Source organism: Diceros bicornis, unplaced genomic scaffold (assembly GCF_020826845.1).
Source record: "Diceros bicornis minor isolate mBicDic1 unplaced genomic scaffold, mDicBic1.mat.cur d_74_multi, whole genome shotgun sequence".
In the NCBI taxonomy this organism is placed as follows: Eukaryota; Metazoa; Chordata; class Mammalia; order Perissodactyla; family Rhinocerotidae; genus Diceros; species Diceros bicornis.
The window spans coordinates 2,652,034-2,665,299 of NW_026690930.1; the positions used below are offsets into that span (position 1 = coordinate 2,652,034).

The window sequence follows — 13,266 nt, forward strand, 5'->3', positions numbered from 1 at the left end:
AGCCGATAAGCGGCGGGAGCGGGAGCGTGCACGTGGCTGCGGCGACGACGACGGCTCGTTCCTTCTCGTTTTAGCTGCCCTCGCCGTTGGTGCTTCAATCCTGAATGGATTATGGGATCCGCTCCACAGGGGGTCGCGCGTGGGAGCCGCGGGCCGGGACTTCCCCTCCCCCTCCCCCTCACGGACTCCTGCTTCCCCCGAGACGCCCGGAGCCCGAGGACTCACCCGGCGGCGGAGACCTGAGTGGGCTCCCTCCGCCCCCGCGAAGCCTGCACGGCCGCCGGTAAGAAAGGGGGCGGCGGGCGGGTCAGGATGTGGCGGGGAGGCCGGGAGCCGGCCGGGCGGGGGCGGGGGCGCCGGGCGAAGGCCGGGGCGGCTCTGCGAGGGCGGCGGCAGCGGCAGCGGCCGGGTTGGGCGCGCGGGGGCCGCGTGAGTGGCGCGCGCAGGCGGCTCCGCGGAGCGCGTCCTAGCGCCGGCGGGCGGCGGAGCCCGGGCCTCCTCGGCGTGGGCGCGGCGGGGCCGCGAGGGCAGAGCCGCGGAGCACGAGCGCGAGCGCTTGGCCGGCGCGTCGCCCCCGCCGCGACCCGGCCTCCCGGCACGTGGGGGGCGGCGGCGAGGGGGAGGGGCGGCGGCCCAGGCGAGCCCGGGAGGGCGCGGAGCGGGGCGGCGGGAAGTGTGAGGCGGGAAGAGAGACTCGGGGACCGGGAGGGAGGCCCTGGGAGGGACGGGGGTGGGAGTGTGCGTCCGGCCGGGAGACTGACTGGAGCGAAGCTGCGATGGACGGAGGCGGGAGGAGGAAGGCTTCCAGCCTCCTTTCGAGCCCCGCTTCGGAAACTCAGCAGGAGCAGAGCAGCTGTTGAAGGACCGGGCACAGGGGAGGAGGGTTGGGGAGGTTTGACTTCATTGTTGAGACGCGGGAAAGGCTGGAGAGAGCTGCGTGCGCCTGGAGCTGCAGAACTCAGGGCTGTGAGCAGGGCCTCAGAAAGAGGACTGACTCGGGGAAGGCAGATGAGGGGGAAAAAGGAAGTTAGAATGTCCAGAGAAAGCCGTTTTGAGGAGCGAAAGGAAGGTGGAAAGGAAAGAACGAACAGAGGAGTGAACTTTCTCAACGCAGAGAGACTTTCGGGAAAGAGGCGGTTTGTTCGAGTCCCTAGATTTTTAAGACTTGTTGAACAGTAAAGCTCTTTGACGGGTTGGAATTAATCTTTAACATGAGGAGTAAATGTTGCGTGGAAGAGTTACTTTTTGGATAACCAGTTCTTGCAAAGAGTCTACTGGACCTTAGTCTCTGGAGAATTAAAATCTCGATCTAGATGTAGAGTTTGCTGTGATTAAGTTGGCAACGGCCTGTTTTCCTCCTCTTTTTTTGTGGAATGGAGATCACCGTAGGACTGAATTCTCTTTGCTGAGATCGGAGGACAGCTCTGCTCTCAGTCGGCTATCTAGGTCCTTTCTGGCTGGGGAAGGATCTGACGTCTCCTTCCCCTGCTTCTTCCTCTCCCTCCCCTGCCAGAGATCTCCTTTGTTTATTCGTGGATGGCTTGTAGGTGACTCTCCAGTGTTGTGCTGAAATCTTGAAAGGTGGGAATGCTGTGTCTTGGTTCGTGATTTCTGCCCCAAACCCGTTACTTAAAAAGTCATAGTGTATATTCCATTACCTTTTTTTTTTTTTTAATGGAATCTCGGCAAGTCCAAACTGGATAAATATTATTTAAATTTTATTATTCCACTGTCGGCTTAACCTGTGAAAGTACACATTTATTTTGACCTGTACAGTTTTTGCGAAGATTCTATGATACCCTTTTATTCTTCTGTTCTTATGTGAGCATTTTCAAAACTTTGCCTCATTCAAGTGTATGAAGTTCTTGGTGATATGAATTCGTGTTTGATTAAAGGTAACCTTTTCCCCCCTTACTTGGTTTGACAAAGTATCTAATAAGACTCCGTTTTCTATTCTTGGAAGGTATGTATATGTTATATATTACCGTTTTTCTTTAGTTAGCTAGTTATCCATAATATGTGTATATGTATCGCTACACAGCTGCAGTTAGTCTAAAAGTTTTATCACTCAGCAGATATTCTGATTTCTTCTGTCAAAAATAAGCACTGGTGTGCTATAAATTCTAGTAAGTAGTCAGGAATGTAGTTAATGGAAGCCTAGGTATTTCTGATTGGCCTAGGTAGATTTGTATAAGTTCTAAATAGACTTATCTTTTTCTCTACAGGAAGTTTTCTTATTTTCTTAATATGTTTTCTTTAGGTGAATCAAAAAGGGTCCCAGGAAACCTGTGAATGTTGAAGGAAATTCGTCTGTGAATTTTTGGTGTTCAAGGAGGAGTCAGTATTTATATTCATCTTTTAAACTGGGAAGATTTATATTTTATTTTAAAACTTCTTGATATTTACAATGAATGGACACAGTGATGAAGAAAGTGTTAGAAACAGTAGTGGAGAATCAAGGTAAGCACTTTATCATCAAGTATTTATTATGAAGAGAATGGAAAACTTGTGTGACTCTTTTTAGTTTTCTTAGTAGATGGCAGTTTTCAGGTTCAAATTCTGCCTCTTAGGTATCCAAACAGTAAAAAGTTTCTAATATAAGGAGCTTTGTTGATAATACAGGTTTTAATTATTTTTTTCCTTTGAAATACACAAAGAAGAATTTAAGTATAGAAGTTTGGATTACTTAAATCTCCTTGGAGGTATATATTGTTTGGGTTAATAACTGAAGCTAGAACAAGTAGGAAAAGAGATTTAAATTGATTTGACTGTTAGTGCACTCTCTAAATAAAGGCAATAAGAATTTCTTTCCTCATCTTTTTCTGGCATTTTATCTTCTACCTGTGCTGTCCAATATAGTAGCCACTAGCCACATGTGGCTGTTTAAATGTAAATTAATTAAAATTACACAATATTCAAAATTCAGTTACTCAATCACATTAGACACATTTCAAATGCTGAATAGTCCCATGTGGCTAGTGGCTACCATGATGGACGGTGCAGATAGAAAACATTACTATCACTATAAAAAGTTCTTTTGGACAATGCTGATCTGGATATTTGTTAAAGTATTGTTGCAACTCTTTTTTCCTCCTATTTTCTTTAATTTGAGTTTTAATTATATATGAGTGAGTTAAGAGTTCTTACTTGGGCCATGTCTTTTTAAGGAAGATATAGTTTATGGGAATAAGCCATATTAAGCTATTTTAATGTGAAAGAATCCTCTTCAAATACAAAGACTCTTTAAATTCTTCTGTAGCCTCCAAATTTTGAGTTATCTGCATATTAATAATAAAGTCCATGTAGTTATTTATACTTATCATATGTAGAGATCAGGAATATGGACATTGGAGTGAGACTGCCTGGTTACTTATCCCGGTTCTACTTCTGGTTAGCTCTGTGAATGAGGACAAATTATTTAACCTCTGGGGCCAGCCCCATGGCCTAGTGGTTAAGTTTGGTGTGGTCTGCTTCAGTGGCCCGGGTTCAGTTCCTGGGCACCGACCTACATCACTCATTGGTGGCCATGCTGTGGCGGCAACGCACATACAAAATAGAGGAAGACTGGCACAGATGTTAGCTCAGGGTGAATCTTCCTCAAGCCAAAAGAGGAAGATTGGCAACACATCTTAGCTCAGGGCCAATCTTCCTCAGCAAAAAAAAAAAAAGGGAGAGCGAAAAAGAAAAAATTAACTTCTGAGGCTTTGATTTTTGCAGTTTTGAAATGGGGATTATGGTATTATTTATCTTATTTGAAGTTGAGGATTAAGCGACATGCTACATCTAAAGGTCTTAATATAGTTCCTGATATAATGAGCACTCAATATTTGCTTATTATGATTAGCATTATGTTTTATGTAACATAGGGTACTAGATAACTAAAGCATTAATTATAGTGATAGAGAAATGTGATGGACAAGAAACAGGAAAGTTTTGGCAGTTAGGAGGGTTTCAGAAAAAATGTTGGGGTAGAAAATGAAGCAGTGGTATATGTATTTGACCTGAGACTTGGGATTTTCTAGTCATTCTAGGAATACATGAGTTTATCAGCTTTCACAGGTGCACTGTTTGGATAACAAGAACATCATAGAGAAGAAGGAGTAGTTACGGAAAGCAGCATGATTTAGCAGAACAAGTGTTGATCTGGAGTTACAAAACCTGAGTTGACACCATCTAACTAGTTCTCTGAATGATTTCTCAACTGTAAAGTAATTAAGAGTTGAACTAAATGATTTTGAAGTTTCATCCTATCACTTTTACAATGTGTAATAAAATTTTAGGTAACAGAGTTTCTGGTGATTCTAGTCAAACTCTGTTATCTAAAACTTTATGAATCTCCAGAGTTGAGAGGTAAATTAGAAGACTTTTGAATCTCAGTTTTGATTCAGATCTCTACAGGTATATTGACTATAGTAAGTGAATAGGAGAGTCACGTTGTCCCGCATTGTCTTATTCATTAGTGAGCAATGAAATGGTTGATAGGTAGAAATACCTAGAGGAGACACAGGAACAAAACTACCTGGAAAATAGGAAGTAAGCCTCTTGAGAGTAAATCCTCTTGTTGAGTATGCGGAGAGATCGCGTGCTGTTATATTCTGACCGCTTACCTGTTCCAGTAATCTTTTATATATTTTACTGCCGTATCTAAAGCAAAGGTGAGTAGTAAGTCAAATTAGATGGTATAGTTGAAAAAAGTTAAACCCTGTGAAAGCAGATTTACTTACAGGAGTCTTTTATAATGCATACTCATTTAAAATAATTGCAAAGCATATTCTGTAATTATTCTGAGTCACCATTTCTACCATACAAGGTATGTGCTTCTGAGAAGTATGATTGTCGAGTTATCTAATTCTTTCAACTGCCTTGGTGTTTGTTTATCAGGGGGAGGAAGACCTGCTTCTATTTTGCTTTCATTTTCTTCCTTACTGCTGTTATGCTATCCTTTTCCTTTGCTCTACTGTCATTGTTACTAACCCTGAGACCTCCTCCCCAAAGCTTTTATAACAAGGCAGTACAGAGAAGGGAGATTGTGCCTAGTTAGTTAAAAGAGTGAGGAGGTGAACTTTATAGACATAGGGATTTTCTTGCAAACAACAAAAGTTTCAGTAACTATGAATGTTAATAGAGTGATGAGAGGAGAAATATGCTTTCCTTTTAAAATTAATATACACTGTAAATAGTTTTTAAAGTAAAATTTGATTTTTATTGGCTAGAATTTTTAAATGTATTTTTGCTTTAGCGTTTCTTTTTTCCTTTATGAAAATGAAGTTTATGAAATGAAATAGACTTAAGAAGTCATTTAGCATTTTTGGTTGGTATAATTAGCTTTCTACTAAAAAAATGGTTTTTTGATTCTTTCCATGTAGAAAGCTCTCTATAACCATTGACTGAAGGGAAGAAGAATACATAGGAAAATGTGTCTTGGGCTGTGCTATAACGGACAGTTTTGAAACTTATTTACTAAGAAATCTGGGTCAGGATGCACCTGTACATCAGTTTCAGCTCAGCACAAAGTTTCTTATGTAACTGAAGTTAAGCTTTCTGAAGATACTATTGGAAGATTTCAGAGCATCAATGCCTCACTGTGTGGATGTGTTGTTATTTGCAACCAAATTTCTCAAATCCTGGGTAGATATTTTTTATTTTAAAATTATCTTGAATGATGATTTACTCCAGGACTAGATTTATGGGTAAAGACCAGAAATATATTATCATATTTTGCTCATTTTTGGATGATTGATACATGCTTAATGCTCAGAAGAATTTCTCTGCTGGCCTGTAGATTAAATAAATTTTTAATAATATGTTTGTCCATGTAAATTTGAGAATTTATTTGAATCACTTTAATCAGTCTCTGTCTATTATGCTCTTGAAAAATTCTTACAGGGTGAGGCAGGTGGTTAGTGATGTGCTGTAATGGTCTCAGCCATTTAGAATTAGTCTCTAGCTGGCAATGGAGCTTTGTGGACCTGTAACCCTTCAATTTCCTTGGCTTATAGAAAATATTGTAATTATCGTTTTATGGTTGAAGAATCTCTGGATCTCAGCTTGTAAAATGTTGTGGGTAGGCAGTGAATAGGGAATGTGGTCACGGGAAATGTGCTGAATGGAAACCTCCTTTGTAGAAATTCAGAGTTTAAAGGCTGTTTAGAGGCTTTGAGAAGCCCTGGAGCCTCAATGACCTGTGACATTTAAGGAAAACCAGTTCAGAGTGAATTTGAACACAGGGCACGGTTTGCACCATGGGTCTGTTAGTGTCCTGTTGAATTCTACTATGGTATACTGTGTTTGGAAACATTGTGTTTATGTATACACATACCAGAAAGATTTCTTGCCATCAAAATCAGTTAGTTTCTTTCACTAAATAAATTTGAACAATTTTTAAAGTCAATACCAGTTAAAATGGTGTTTGCTGAGCTTGTTTTGCAGTTATCTCAGAGTATTAAAAAAAATGTCATTTTTTAAATTTCCAAAGTTTGTGTTAAGAAACATTTTAAGGAGGATGGGAAAGTGTGAAATCACGAAGCCAGAATGGCTAGAAATCATTGAGTTAAGGAAACTGGTTTTTAAAATTTTCTGTGATGTCATTAATTGCAGGGAAGTATGACTCTTTTACATCTCATTTTTTGTTATTCCCTATTTCTCAGTTCAGCATGTGCTTTCTTCATCTTTTCCTCTTTTTTCTCTCAAATATCCTGTATATGCTACTAAATCTAAGATCATCTAAGATCGCTTCTTATCCTTTGAAAACTCAATAAATCGTTAAGCAGGAGCCTTAGTAATAGGATACTCTGTTTCCAAGCAGAATTTACCTAATTAAAATTTTCACATAATTTCCTAGGATTGTGGTTAATCTAGGTTACTGTAAAGTATTTAGGCTTTTTTAACTGATAAGGCTAAGAGAATTGTATATGACTTGACTTTGCAAGACATTACTTTTATCTACATAGGTATGAGATCATGTGGGAGCAAACATTCATGTGTAGTTACCCCTTTTTTGTACAGTAGCCTCCCCTCATCCACGGGGAATGTGTTACAAGACCCCAAGTGGATGCCTGAAACTGCGGATAATACAGAACCCTGTGTATACTATATTCTTTCCTATGCATTCATACCTGTGATAAAGTCTAATTTATAAATTAGGCACAGTAAGAGATTAACAACAACAATAATAAAATAGAACAGTTATAACCATATGCTGTAAAAATAGTTCTGTGAATGTGGTCTCTCTCTCTCAAGATACCTTATTGTACTGTACTCACCCTTCCTCTTGTGAGGATGTGAGATGATACAATGCCTACATGTTGAGATGAAGTGAGGTGAATGATCTACGCATTGTGATGTAGCGCTAGGTTAATATTGACCTTCTGACAATACATGAGGAGGATCATTGAGCCATGATGGTGTTGATGGTTGGATGTCATAAGCAGATGATGTCCGTGGTTGTTAGAACACAAGCACTGTGATACTGCGATAGTCAATCTGATAACTGAGATAGCTACTAAGTGACTAATGGGCAGGTAGCTTATGCAGCGTGGATACACTGGACAAAGGGATGATTCACGTCCCAGGTGGGATGGAGCGAGATTTCATCATGCTACTCAGAACAGCACGAAATTTAAAACTTACGAAGTTGGGAATTTTCTATTTAATATTTTCAGACCACAGTTGACTGCAGGTAACTTAAACTGTGGCAGGCAAAACTGCATATAAGCGGGGAAGGCTGTACTGTTGAAATAGTTGCTTATTTAAGATCTTGAGGACTGGTGGGTTACATATGATATAGTTGGGTTTAAAAATAAGAGTATTTTTTGTGGTGAAGAGATAAAGAATAGATGGAGAAAACTTTTTTGTATTTTTTTAAGGAAAATTTAAAAACATGCAGAAATAGAAAAGTTGCAGCCCCAATTTCCGTCCTTGGACCAGCAGCATTGGCGTCACTTGGGAGCTTGTTCAAAATGTAAAACCTTGGCCCCTACCCCAGACCTTCTGAATCAGAATCTTCATTTTAACAAGATTCTCCAGTAATTCGTCTTCATATTAAATTCATACGCATATATATGAAGCGGTTCATTCAGCACCTTGCCGCTGTTTTTGTTACTGATGTTGTTATACATCGTTTTTATTTTCTGGGAACTCCCAAAGAACGGTGTCATAGGCCCTGCCATCAAGAGGCTGGGTACATTTCATTGCTCTAGAAACAATAATGCCACCAATAATCATTGAGCTCTTAACTCTGACTGAGCCAGGCATGGTGCACAGTACATGGTGCATTATGTGAATTTATCACAGTTCATCCTCACAAAACTCCTGTGATGTTCACAGTATTATGAGTCCCATTCTCTAGAAGGAGAAACCAGATTTATAACCATTAAAAATATAATAAAAAAAAAGCTATTGGGGCCAGCCTGGTGGTGTAGTGGTTAAGTTCACGTGCTCTCCTTCCGCGGCCCAGGGTTCGCAGGTTCAGATCCTGGGCGCAGACGTATGCACCACTTATCAAGCCGTGCTGTGGCAAGTGTCCCACAGAAAATGGAGGAAGATGGGCACAGATGTTAGCCCAGGGCCAGTCTTCTTCAGCAAAAAGAGGAGGATTGGCAGCAGATGTTAGCTCAGGGCTAATCTTTCTCACCAAAAAAAAAAATAAATTTCAAACTTCACTTGGATTTCATTGACTTTTCCATTAATGCCCTCTTTCTATTCCAGGATTCAACCCAGGGTACCATGTTATGTTTAATTGTCAGCTCTCTCCAGTGTCCTCTGTTCTGTGAGAGTTTCTTAGCCTTTGTTTGATTTCCTTAACAGTCATCAGAAGTACTGGCTAGGTGTCCTGTAGAATGTCCCCCAGTTTGGATTAGTCTGATATTTTTGTTAGGATAAACTAGGGTTATCAGTTTTTAGCACGAATATCACAGAGATGAAGTGTTCTTCCAGTCACATCGTATGGGGAGCATAATATCCACGTGACATTACTGTTGATGCTAACGTCCATCACTTGGCCAAGGTAGTATTTGCCAGGTTTCTCCACGGTAAAGTTTCTGTTTGTTTTTCCCTTTCCGTGCTGTATTCTTTGGAAGCAAGTGACTGTGTCTGGCTCACTCTCAAGGGGGTGGAGGGAGTGGGAATTAAGTTCATCTCCTGCTGGGAGGGAGTGTCTACATATATTATAATGGAGTTCTTCTGTAGAGAAGTCACTGCTCCCCCGTTTAGTCACTCATTCATTTATATAAGCATGGACTTATGTATATGTATTTTATACTTTGGGCTATAATCCAATGAATTTATTTTGTTGCTCAAATTGTTCTAGCCTTGCCCATTGTGAGCTTTCTTTCGAGTTGGCTTCTGTGTCCTTTTGACACATTCCCATTCTTTTGCCCTCGAGTCACTCATTTCTCCAAAGAGCTCTGGTCCCTTTTATTGGAGAAAAGGGTATTAGAAAGCAGATTTGGGTGCGGGGTATGCTCATTGCTACTCAGGTGTCACGACTTCTAGGCCCTCTCAGCAGACAAAGCAGACAGAGCTAGTAACATATGTATGTATAGTAAACCACGTATGTCGGCATATCTATAGTTCTTTCTGTATCTGTCCGTCTGTATACATATTAAGGTAAACTTGAGTTTGTACTGATGTCTCCAGCTATAATCCTGAACTACAGGATTCATCCTAACCTTCCTTTCTTGCTCCTTTATAATTTCTATCTCCAACAGAGAAACCTGGTTCCCACCATCCTCTACCTACCATCCATACTCTTCACCCTCAGCATATGGGTAAAGCAGTTGCAGAATTTCTAGGCTATTCTCACAGAAGAAACAAATTTACCAACTAGAATACAGTGTTTACATACAGTGTACAGTTCCTGTTATATTTAGCCTTACAGTTTCTAGTCAAAACACCCGTTTTCCAAAGTTACTCAAGTTAGCTTCTGCCCCCCAACCCCCTTCAGTATGGTGATATCATAAATTTATAATAATGTTAGATTCATTTGTCACAGTTTGCATTCCATCCTGGGATACTCAGTCACATGGGTTGATTTTTTTTAAACTTGCACGTATTACATACACTCCGTGCTACACAGTTTTGTGGGCTTTGACAAATGCATAGAATCATTTATTCTCCGCCACAGTACTGTCAGAATGATTCCTTCATCTAAAAGTTCCCCTGTGTGTCCCAGATTTATGGAATCAAAATTTTCATTTTAACAATATTCCCAGGAGATTTGTATGCATATTAAATTCATATGCATATATATGAAGCTATTCACCTGGAGTCATTCAGTATCTTGCCATGTTTTAAAATTATAAATTAACTTGGAGAAAGATATTATGACCTAGAGGTGATAATGGAATAGCCAGGTTTAAATAGACAGTCAAGGAAGTGAGTATATTCAAATTCATGGGGCATGTAGGTATGCAAGTGAGGTGAAAGAAAATAGAATTGGGCAAATTATTGGACTAAAGTAGTGGGCTGTATGGCAGGTTTTCACAGAGCTCTTTAAGTTTTGTCCTCTTGATAATGATGAGAAATGATGTAGTTCGGAAAGAAGGAAGAACAAATGGTATCCAGAGGCATGATGGAGAGGAAGGTTTTTTACAGAGGTCGTAGTCCCCAACAAAGATGTGCAAGTTCCCTAATAAAGAGAATGTGGTGGACATCCTAGCTTTGCAGTTCTTTACCCTGAGGTTTATTCAGTGTTCTGCTGAAGTTTTTGTGTGGTTTAGTCCCAGGTAGAGGAAGGAGAAAAAAGGAAGCATAGCTGAATAAATGCTACCTGTATTGAGGGATACCCCTGGGAGTGTAATACAGTCCATGTGAATGGACTGGTCAGAACCACAGATTTTAAGGAGGCACTCTAGGAATCTCTTGTACCAGAATCAAGTTCTTATGTATGAATGACTGAGAAAATTGCTTTTCATAATTAAGAGTATATTATCTGTCCCTGTGATATGAGGTGACTGCTTAGTCAAAAGTCAGCTTTAAGTAAATGTTAAACTGCGTTCCAAAGTTTCCTTGGTGTGGATAGATTAAGTGAGATCTAAGTTATCTTTGGGATTAAAATACACAGAGGTGAAAAGTTCTGGGTAATTACGCGCTACTGGCTTTTGGGATCTAATGTCTACAGTATCTCTCAGAGCTGAGGCATAAGGCACAAAAATAGTAGGGGGCTCTTTTCTTAATGAAAACCTTCTGTTAGCTATTTCACATCTCTCTTGTTGCTGCTTTCAGAACTAGAGTTCTGTGTCCTCAGATAGTTATTTAATTTAGATGATTGAGCAAGTACTGTGTGGTAGATACCATCAAATACTAAAATTTGAGATTCTTCTCTGAAGCTTGTAATCAAGAAAGAGACCTTAGCCTTAAATATTTGTAGTATCAGGTGGATATGGTAAATACAGAGAGATACAGTCTGCACCACTTCAAAGGTAGGAGACAGAGAAGTGATACGTGCTATTGAGACGAATATCTCCCAGTAATGATAAGAAATGTGGGAATTGGAGACTTGCTCATTTATCTGGAGTGAGAATGAAAGTCTCTCTGTTCAGGGCACACTTGAGCAGAGACCTAAGTGAACTGTGAGTGAGCCATGTGGCTACATTGGGGGATATCAGTCTAGGCAGTACAGAGACCCTGACAGTGAACTGTGCTGGGGTGAGGGAGCTGCAGCAAGACCAGTATGGCTACAGTGGATGGAGCAAATAGGAGAGTGGTGGAAGGTGAGGTCAGTGATGTGATGAATCCTGATTATTTGGGGCCCCTGTAGGAAATGGTACAGACTTTTCATTATGCTCTCCGTGCACTGATGTGTCACTAGGCCAGAATGATTCATGTTAACAGGACTAGGGTGTAGGGAAACCAAAGAGGGATACTGCATATTCAGTCACTGGAAGAGCAAGGAAGAAAAGGGGAGGGGAGGGAGTGAGTCTGGGGTCATAGTGGGGAAACGGGAGACATCTGCACCACAGGGGCTGAGAAGAGCTCAAGGGTAACACCCGGACCCCAGTTCTCCTGCAGGGATATAGTCATGGCATGGAGTCACTCTCCTCCAACCCTCTGATCTCCTAACTGGGCTCCCCACTGACCAACCCAAACAGAAGCCTAAGGCAAATGAGCTCTTTGATATAGTCCATCAACCTGCACAGAGCAGTGTAGACTAGAGGGGAGAGTGCCAGTGTTTGCCATTCCACATTCCTTATATACAGGGTGTTCCTCTGCAGTGTGTTTCTCATGTGTGTCTTAAGGGATGAGGGTCCTCTGAAGGGTTTTCCATTTTGATGATATTCATAGAGTTTTCCCTTAGTGTAAATTGTGACGTGACTCCCTAGGGCTATCACCAAAGGCTTTCCTATAGCCATTGCATTCTTTAGGTTTCTCCCCAGTAGGTCATCTTCTGGCACACAGTAGGGTCAGAGTTTGTGTTGAAGGTTTTACCACATACAGTGCACTTAGAAGGCTTCTCTCCAGAGTGAGTTAACGTGTGGGTTATTGAATGCTACTCCATATTGATCAGATTAGAAGGATGAGGGTGTGCTGAAGGCTTTTCTTCACTGAAGGCCAGACTCCAAGAGGATTCCCAGTGATCTCTGTCTCCTGGTATTCATATCCTGTGTAGTTCCCTCCCACTCTGTGGCAGGATCAGTCTGGGTGACCAACACAATCCAGATGAAGAGAGAATATGGCCTTCTGAGGCTAGGTCATAAAAGACTTATGGCTTCTGCATGGGCTCCTTTGGATCACTTCCTTTGGAGGGTACCTGCTGCCATATTGTGACGATACTCAGCACCATGGAGAGACCTACATAAGGAGAAACTGAAGGACCCCTGCCAACAACTGGCACTAATTTGCCAGGGATGTGAGTAAGCTATCTTGGAAGTGGACCCTTCAGTCCCAAAGACTTTAGATGACTGCATTTCTGGTTGACATCTTGCTTCTCATGAGAGATCCTGAGCTAGAACTACATAGCTAATCCATTCCTTAACTCTTGACCTACAGAAATTGTGAGATAATAAATGCTTGTTGTTTTGAACCGCTAAATTTTAGGGATAATTTATTACACAACAAATAATTTATACATCCGATGTGAGTCCCGAAGATGCCCCAGAGATGGCAGATCAATGAATGCTTTCCCACAGTTACTATATTCATATCTACCTATTATGAATTCTCTTATGCACAGAAAGGTAAGAGTTAGTGGTGAAAGATTTCCCAAAATGATTGCATTCATAGGGTTTTTCTGCAGTGTGAGTTCTCACATGTTTCTTAACAGATGAG

At 41.1% G+C, this 13,266-nt stretch overlaps 1 pseudogene; it reads left to right on the forward strand.

Moving 5' to 3' along the window:
* Window positions 1-1,426: 1,426 nt before the first annotated feature.
* Window positions 1,427-13,266, forward strand: part of LOC131402363 (olfactory receptor 5M11-like) — a 35,291-nt pseudogene continuing 23,451 nt past the window's right edge.